Source organism: Falco peregrinus, chromosome 9, assembly GCF_023634155.1.
Source record: "Falco peregrinus isolate bFalPer1 chromosome 9, bFalPer1.pri, whole genome shotgun sequence".
Classification (NCBI taxonomy): domain Eukaryota; kingdom Metazoa; phylum Chordata; class Aves; order Falconiformes; family Falconidae; genus Falco; species Falco peregrinus.
Window position 1 is genome coordinate 18157177 of NC_073729.1, and position 8962 is coordinate 18166138.

General features: G+C 40.8%; 1 long non-coding RNA gene across 1 annotated transcript; it reads left to right on the forward strand.

The window, feature by feature from the left end:
• The first annotated feature begins 731 nt into the window (after window positions 1-731).
• LOC114012947 (uncharacterized) lies at window positions 732-4585 on the forward strand. The gene is made up of 2 exons (XR_008748771.1): window positions 732-789; window positions 1403-4585. It is a non-coding gene; the product is annotated as an uncharacterized LOC114012947 (long non-coding RNA).
• The last annotated feature ends 4377 nt before the right edge of the window (window positions 4586-8962 follow it).

Below are 8962 nucleotides of genomic sequence, written 5' to 3' on the forward strand. Positions count from 1 at the left end.
CAGCGTGCAGAGAATGTACGATGTTGACTTTGATCCCCAAGGACAGGACAGCTGCTTGGGTTCAGCAGGACCGTGGCACTCACCTACACCAAGAGGCACAGATGAGCTCCTTTGATTTTTGGGCAAGCTCTGCACCTTACAGGTTGCATGAGGTAGGGGCTGGAACACAAACATCCTGAAACCTCTCCAAATACTCTTCTTTCCTAATAACCACCAGCAGTACTGGCAATGGTGAAAGATTTATCTTGCACTCTGGCACACAAAAAGTCCTGAAAGCAGTTATAAACCCACAGTTTAACAGACAGCTCGCTCACAGAAGTACTCAGTTCCATGCTACATTGCTCCTGATGAAGTCAGCCAGAAAGAACTGGGTTTTTGAAAAACCAGGTGAATTTTGGAAAAGTGAAATGCAAGCCATGAAGTATACACAGGTAACAGCTCCCGAGCTTCAAGACCAACCAGCATGGAGGTTACTCATCAGATCCTGTGTTGCTTGGAGTTAATGACAGCAGTTATATATTAGGTAAAATGTAATTTCTTACCCTTCAAGGCATATGGAAACAAAAGATAAGAAGCCAGATATATAACAAAGAAACACATTGCAAAGTCTGTAGAACAGGTTATCTGTCAACAGATGCATCGGTTATCTGTCATCAGACATGTCTAGAAGATTTATCTTAGGTTTTAGCATATTGTTATTCACTGTCTTTATGTTGTTTAATAACAGGCCTTATGGATTACAATGGGAGCCAGTTCTCACTCCAGGTTTGGATCACTTGGATGATATAAGTAAGTTTTGGATGAATGATCCTTGCCCAGAAAAATTCCCTCGATGCCAAGAAACCTGCAGAGATGGCATACTGTGTTGCTCTATTTTTGACTTAATTTTTTGGTTCCTCTCGTCATTCAAGGCCCAGAGCAACTTCATTCTAGTCAGGCATTGTTGTATTACCTGAATTTCCCTTCCATCTTTCTCACTTCACTAATAGTGCTGCAAGAGCTACAGTAAGATCAGCATTACAGGAACTAATACATGCAGGTTAAAAAACAAGCAAAAGAAAAAGGGAGAGACCACTCCTCTCCTTTGGGATGATTCCTGGTACTGTTCTAAGAGAACCTTTCTTGCAGGATCTATTTTTGTTCCTGCAGATGAAAGAAGGAACAGGACTGGACTCAAGTCCCTCTGTTCAAGGAAGCCACACAGACTCCTTAGCTCTCGGCAAAGAGTATTCAGTTTATGATTTTTCTTCCTTTCAAAATATGTTTATATTTGCACCAAGAGAATGTACAGTTTTCATACTGCTAATGTGCTCTGCAGGAAGAGATCGTCAGGAAAATAGCTTAGATACTTACCTTACTTAGGACTGCTTTTTTTTTTTTTTTTTTTTTTTTTTTTTTTAAGATCTGGAACGAGTTAAATGCAAACTTGAAATGACCATTTTAAAGATTGTCTTGAGAAGAAAAGAGTCTTAAACCAGGCAGACAACAGAATGAAGACTTTGGAATTCTTACTAGTTTCCCAGGACTAACCCATGATTCCCTCCATTAGTGGATTGGAAGCTACCTGGAAATAAGCTAAGTCTCCTTCCTGAATATGTATGTCCTGCAAATGTTGAATGTAATAGTGCGGTCATCTAAAACCTGTTAGCTGTCCCATGCAAGCAGAACATGTCCCACAGCTCCAACATTTTTACTTTGCTACCACTCAACTGGAATAATGGGTAAACTATTGCATGAAAGACACTGACTAAATTCTATTCTCACTCATTTCCATGTAATTTCCCAAAATAATGGAATAAAACAAAAGAAGTGGAGCCTATAGAAAATCTGATCCCTACCAGAGACACTGTTTTTATGTTCAGAGCACAGCCATTTGGAATGATTATTTTTATATGAATCTCCAGGTACATTATTATTGATATTAATGGGAATAAAGAATGTACACACAAGCTGTTAGAATCAGGACAGTGGGATGGGAGCGATACATAACAAAGAGAAAATTCTCTGCCCAGGGAATTCAGACAGTGCTGTGCAGTCACTGCTATGCTATTTGCCACATGCTATATACAGTCACAAAATATTCCACCCTGTCAGAGACATGGCCAGAAAAAGCCTTGTGAACCCCAAAGTCTTACGGTCTTATAATAACCACTGAAGCACACCCTCCACCACAAAAGGAACACAGCAGAGCTCCTGCTGACCTGCACAGGACAAGCTGTATGCAATTTATTCTACTATGTAAAGAACCAGGCAAAATCAGAGAGGTTGGTGTCAGTACATCCATGGCCGTTTAGCATTTCTCTGGAACTGGGGCAGGGAAACATTTTTGGCTACCTTAATGAAACTTCATAATGCTGGAATGCAGTATTAAAAAAATGCCTGGAGTTTTCAGAATATCCATTTATTTCAGTGGATAAAAACTAAATTTGGGCACCACTTTTTGGGTGAAAAAGGATTCCATCACAAAAAAACTAACAACCTTTCAAAAATTAATGTCTTCTCCCCCCTCTTCCCACTTCTTAATTTGTAAATTTATATTCCTGAGAGTTGTTGGACCAGCGTACTAGGAGGCTACTCATCACTTGAAGTTCAAATGCAGGATCTCGGAGAAACAAAAGGCACGGGAGTCTTTATGAATACTTCTTGGAAGATGGAACATAGTGATGATACAAGTCCTTACTGTAAAATGCCATTCCTATTGTCTACAACACTGTACATATTATTGTCATTCCTATTACTATTTTTCTGAAAGAAATCAGTCTAAGACTTCAGTTACAATCCAACAACAAATGGGATAAAACAGCAAACGCAATGAGCTGCTGACTGATTTGTCTTCCAAAACCCTCAGGAGCTACCAGTTCTCAATAATGTGTCTACATGCTTTAATTACAAATTACCACAATCACGTTATTTTCATTTAGTCTTTATTGTCCAACATCAGCGTAGCAACCTGGATGAACAGTACTTATCTGCTTGTGTATTGGTTTTAAGAAGAGACTGGGTCAGGTCACACGTCTTGTTCCATGCAAGAGGAGTGGCTGCAGAAGGAGGGGAGCTGAAGTTGATCAAGACATCATGCCAGGACCCCCAGGAACTAAAGCACTGTGCCAGACCAGGGCCACCTTTGGAAGGATTGGACCAATCCTGAAGATCCTGTCAACTGATGGAGCCCAGGGAAGATGAGTGTTTGTTGGTACTGACTCTACCTTACACTAAGAGGGTAAGATGGAAAGCCTGGCTCGGTAGACTTTTTTGTACAGTGCTGGACTGTGGCTCCAGTAAAAATACCACCGATTTGGGACTGGAAGGTATTGGAGGGAGTAGAGAGCCAAGGAGACCTCAAAGCTACCCTGTTTGTTTGTCTAGAAGTCCTCACTGAACTGCTGCCAAAATGATTTAATAAGCATGTTATTTTTGGTGGTAGTGACAGTTTTCACCATCAGTATTTGAAGAGGCAAGCAGTATCATTCATAACAAACATATTGCAGTTTGGTGATGTGTTACACCTGCAGCCAGACCTCCTCTTTCTTGTCCTCTAAAACTCCCCTGGTCTTTCTCACACTGGCTGGGGCCACTTCTAGGGAGCTGGGAGGACAAAGCAGAGGAGGGAGAAGAATCGTGCAGGCAAGCATTGTTCTACATTAGATTTTTACAGAATTTAGAAAGTTCCTCCCCTCCTCTCATCACCACAGTACTTTGTTTAAATTGCAGCGGGAAAATTATGGAGTGTAGATAAAAAAGCTACCCCAAAACTCCCTCCTGTAGCAGACCTGGTGCAAGTGCAATCATAATTCAGAATCAAAAGAACAAACCTTGCACACTGTTGTTGTTTATTATGAGCAGCAAATTGCCATTATTTTTTACTGAGCCTGAGGGGTGGTTTGAAACCCATTCTCATGCTTCATGGTGTTTTCAACTCAACATGAACACAGGCTGCAGAGTTAGCTCCCAAATACATTGGATCACAATTTGATGATATTGGTGAAGTGGTTTTGGAAACCTCTTTTGGGGCTGCAGCAGTTTGTACCCAACACCCTGCTGTGCTACTACTGCTCTTTCAGAAGCTTCAGCACTTCCAACCCCATGGCCATACTCATTTATGACAAAGTTCCATAGCACTATATATTATTTAAGCTTCTGTGATGATTAGGGAAAAAGGAGAGACATTCCATCAGCTGCAGAGGGGAACATACAGAAATGCCTTTGCTTGTGGACTAACCCTCTGCTGCTGGAGGAGCTGTGATACCCAAGCAGAGAGCTTACAAGAAATCAGCAAGATATGTTTAAACAGCAATTTGGAATCACCAAATACTAGCCAAATATATCTCGCTGTTGTTATAGTATAAGTATAATTACTGCTATTATTAGTAGTAGCAATAGTTTATTACTGGTTATTATTAGTCATAATTTTTACTGTGGTACCACTTAGGAATTCCCTTAGACCAGAGTGCCATTGCAGTATGTGCTGTAGCACTGTTACCATGACAATTTTTCTCTGTTTGCCAGTGTGTTTTGGCTAGAGAGCCAGCTGTTGACTAGCTGTACTCCAAGTTGCCGAGCAATAAATCCCAAACCAAATTCACAACCAGATTTCTGCTCCAAGTCTCATTCTTGTAACTTGCCACATAGGCTCTGCGACTCCACCTGACTGCATCAAGTCACTCTGCACTAATGCTACTCTTTCACTGAAACAAGTGGCACCTAAGTCAAATTTTTGAAAATATACATTGCATACCCATTTGTGTAGGTAAGCACAGGAGATACTGCTGGCAAGATTGACAGTACAGAAAGTATTTGTGAAAGCCTCTGGGGAAACAAGGGAAGATGAGAATGATTTCTTTGTAATAAAAGAGAAAAAGGTTGTAGAAGCACATTATATTAAGAAAAAGGCATTTAACTAAACAGGTTGAGACAAACTCTGTGGAACATCAGTGATTTCTTATAGATGAGGAGATTTCCCTTATAGATGAGGAGAGAACCACAAACTATTGGCCTGGCTTTCAGCTTGGCATTGAATGTACTAACATTAATTCTTCCAAGACAATATAGTCATTTGACTTTATTTTTTCCTTCTTATAGGAATGTGAAATTGGTCATCACGCTTAGAGAATGAATTTCACTGTGGTGTTTACTCACAAGTGATCCCCTCCTTAAAATTTTCACAGCCTTCTAGACAGAGGTACATAAAAAAAAAGTGCATTAGAGGTGTGTGGGGAGTCCTCATGTGTTCACAAAGCCCCCAGTGATTTAGCTGCCCCAGGACCACGGGCGTGATACAACCCTGTTGTCACGGGACTGCAAGCCATTAGCATCTGAGGGCTGTTGGGTAAAGCCACGGTATGTGAACTAATGGTCCCAAACCATTACTACCGAGTTGAAATCCTTATCACAAAAGCACTATGGCTGTGATTTGCATCTCTCCAATGTGTGGGTTCAGTAACTTTTCCATCTGTCATTACCAGTAATCTCTCTTCGTAATCTTCCTAGTACCTCTGCGTCACAATATCCCCACTATAGGTGTTGTGTTTTCTAATGGTCCACTTAGCACATTCAGAAGTCTTCCATGCTCACACTGTTGTTTGATTATGTCTTTTAGGGTTAAGATCTGATCAGTGTATGTACACCCTCTTCTGAAGCTAAACTGACTTTCCTTAAGCCTACTATTCAGTGGTGCCTGCTTTCTTGTTCATGGGCACTCAAGCAAATGTAGCCTCAAACACAGCAAACAGGCTAATGCCTCTTGAGTTTTATATTCCTTCCTGCCACTTCCTTTTCTTTCTCTTCAGCTTGGTGTAATCACATCTGAATACCAGGGACAAGTCCTTCCGCAGCTTTAAAAAGCATGGGGAATACCTGACTCTGTCCCACGGGTGACACCTTTGTTGTCAGCACAGCCAGGAGCATGTGATGCTTTTGGACAGCCATCCATGTGTCATCCTTGGATGGATCCAAGGAGCAATGACATCTGTGGGACCACTGCACTCTCCTTGATGGCTTTTGGTCTCGATCCTTGTGCTTGGCACCGCTGTTGATTGATTTTAAAAAAAATAAATATCCTAGCATAGATTACCAGTGGTTTTTTCAACAGGTTTCCACTCTCACTTCTAGCTTCTCACCTAAAGTCCTGAGTTTTCCCATCTCCCTTTTCAATAAGGTCAACTTTTGAGAGACAAATCATCCCAACAGGTTTCTGACTGTTTGTGTGGAGGTATGGGGCTGTGTGAGTTTGTGACCTACTGCACTTGTTACCTTCCAAAGCACGGCTTCAGAGATAGGTCTCTGAAGGGATCTATTTAGAAATATTGATAAATCACAAGTACACCTGCAACTTGGTGTTAGGTCCTAATTTAATGCATACTCAGCCTTTATTCAGGCTAATCACAAAGTTGATCTGTCTCTTCACACTAAACTTTTGTTAAGGGGAATTTTGTCCTTGATCACAGTTTATCTGATTAAATACCGATAAAGGTGTACCATGATACAGGCAGGCAAAATACTGCATTTAAAGGAAGGTGAACATTCAGACTTACCTGTTGTGATCAAATGAAAATAGCAAGCCTTAGTTTCCTCCTTTGGGCACCTTGGAAATAGCTTTCTGAGGATGCTTTCCATCGCTGGCAGAAGGCTCTCAAAATTTACAGGTGTAGTGGCCAATTTCCAAAGAGAGGCTGCAATTAAGTTAGGTCTTCTTGAAACAAGTGTCCAGTCACTTCTTGCCAAACAGACCAGTGTCACTGGTACTGGAAGAAAAAGATAATAAGGAAAACAAATATTGTTTTGTTAATCCTCTTACATTCTTCTATTGTTCAAATGCTGCAAACTTCATGTGAGGCATCACACAAATATGTAGTGTAAGACTGATCTGAACAGCTCATTAGTTCGGTTAGTGCTGATGTAAAACAGTTATATTGCACATCTAAAACAAAGCAGTACTATTCATGATACAAGCAAAACACATTATAAATAAAAAAATTTAGAAGTTATGACAATCAAAACCTAGTCACAACAGCATTCATGCCTTGCCGTTTCAGTGATCAAATCTGTATTTTGTTAAAAAAAATTTCACAAATAAGTGATTAATATCATATTTAATAAAAACATCTCAGGATCATGAGGAAAATTTGTGAAGTTTTATTTCTGCTACAAATTGGTGTAAAGATTAGGGCTCCCAGCTCAGGTTCCAGGGAGACATCTTTCTTCCATTGCATTTTTCTGTGTTCCTTTCTGTGCCAACTCTTATAAAACAAGATACCACAGGATTTATTTCTAAAAATCTAATATTACTGCCTTGTGGTGAACTGAATAGTACAGATTCCTTCTTGATAATACTGTCTCATGGGATTCCTGCATGGTAACAGAATCTCCTGGGATTCCTGCCTAGTAACCATATCTCACTGGACTTTGGTAGTATTTCTCCCATTGGATAACCCCAGCCCCACCAAATAAGCAGTCATAAACCTTATGCTCTCATTATTTTTACATGACATTATTTTACTAATGTCAGATCCTGCACTGTTTAGATCAGTAGGTTTGGTTCATACCCCCCCCTTCCCTCCCACCCCGATTTTTCACTATGTTAGAATCAGGGCTCTAAGATAAAAGATTATTATGGAATATTTTGTTTGTCAAGAATAACATTAAGAAATACTTTTAAAGTAGCAATAATAGAAATATTCCATGGCTGGTTTATCTACATACTGTTATTCAACTCCTGCAGGACTTACACTTAGTCTTTAACCATACACAGACTAGAAATGTTTTTGTAGTTCTACAAGTGCAATACTGTAACAGTTCTTCCTCTTCGTGCCAGTGAGAGAGATCACAGCTAAATATTTCCGAAAGGAATATACTGACTGAACAGTTATTGAGAGCAGTTTTCAGTGAATGCCTCTGCTGCAGCTATAGATCAGTAATAAACCAACAGCCATAAATCACTTATTATTCTGCTTGGTTTTGTTGTAGCCCAAAGGCTCACTAAAGTATCAGGACTCCAATGCACCAGGTACTGCACCCTTAAATAACAAAGGGAGCAGCCCAGCCTTTCTGTTCTTTGCCACTCTCCCTACCCAGTTGTTCATAGCAAATTGAAAAGGGATAAAAATTATTCCAAAAAGCCCACAAACACACAGCATTTTCTTCTTGCAATCCTGCCCAGTATCTCTGGACACTTCTCCAGCTTCTACCAGGATGTGGGGGTCACCCTGGGAAGGAACAGTGGCTCCACTTGCAAGGTAACAGGCCCATTTCACAGGGTGCAGACCTGCTTCATCAGCCTGTAAAGAAGAAAGCAATTCAGGAGAGATCTGCTCTGGTTCACCATGTGAGATTTCCATGCTCAAAAGTTTTGGCTCGAGTTTTCCTTTGACTTATTTAGTGTTTCTAATGGCCCACTTTTGAGAAGATGAGATTTTTATGGTGTAGGGATCACCTTGATGGAAGGATTGCTGCTGAGCTGGGCACCAGCCCTTGCTCATGGGAGAGCAATTTCATAGTGTGGTCATATTGCCATGATACACCTCTTGGAGGACCCAGCCCTAACAGTGCAGGTCAAATAAAACATTGATGGGCCCTGTGAAGAATTATTCAGTAAGCCTTGTGTCACCAAGCTCTAGGTGTACCAACAGAGATCAGGGCAGGTCTTGACTACCATCTTCCTGGCACGGGGTGCCTTTAGCAGAGCTCTGACCAGCTGAAGCTCTGGCTCAGTAAGAGAAGGAAAATTTGAAACCCAGCCACTAATAGAGCTTGAGCCACAGTGAAGGCAACTGAAGGATATAAGCATTAGAAATGAAAAAAGGTAAGCAGACAATACCTTCTACCAAGGCATTGTATCTCCTGCTGTGTGTTCATGCCAAAAAAATGGACATATGCCATTTTTCCTTTCCACAGCTGCCTCTCAGTCCAAATATAACACTCACAACTCCAGATCTTACAGTTGTTCTGAGCCCTTTTTTGCATCCAG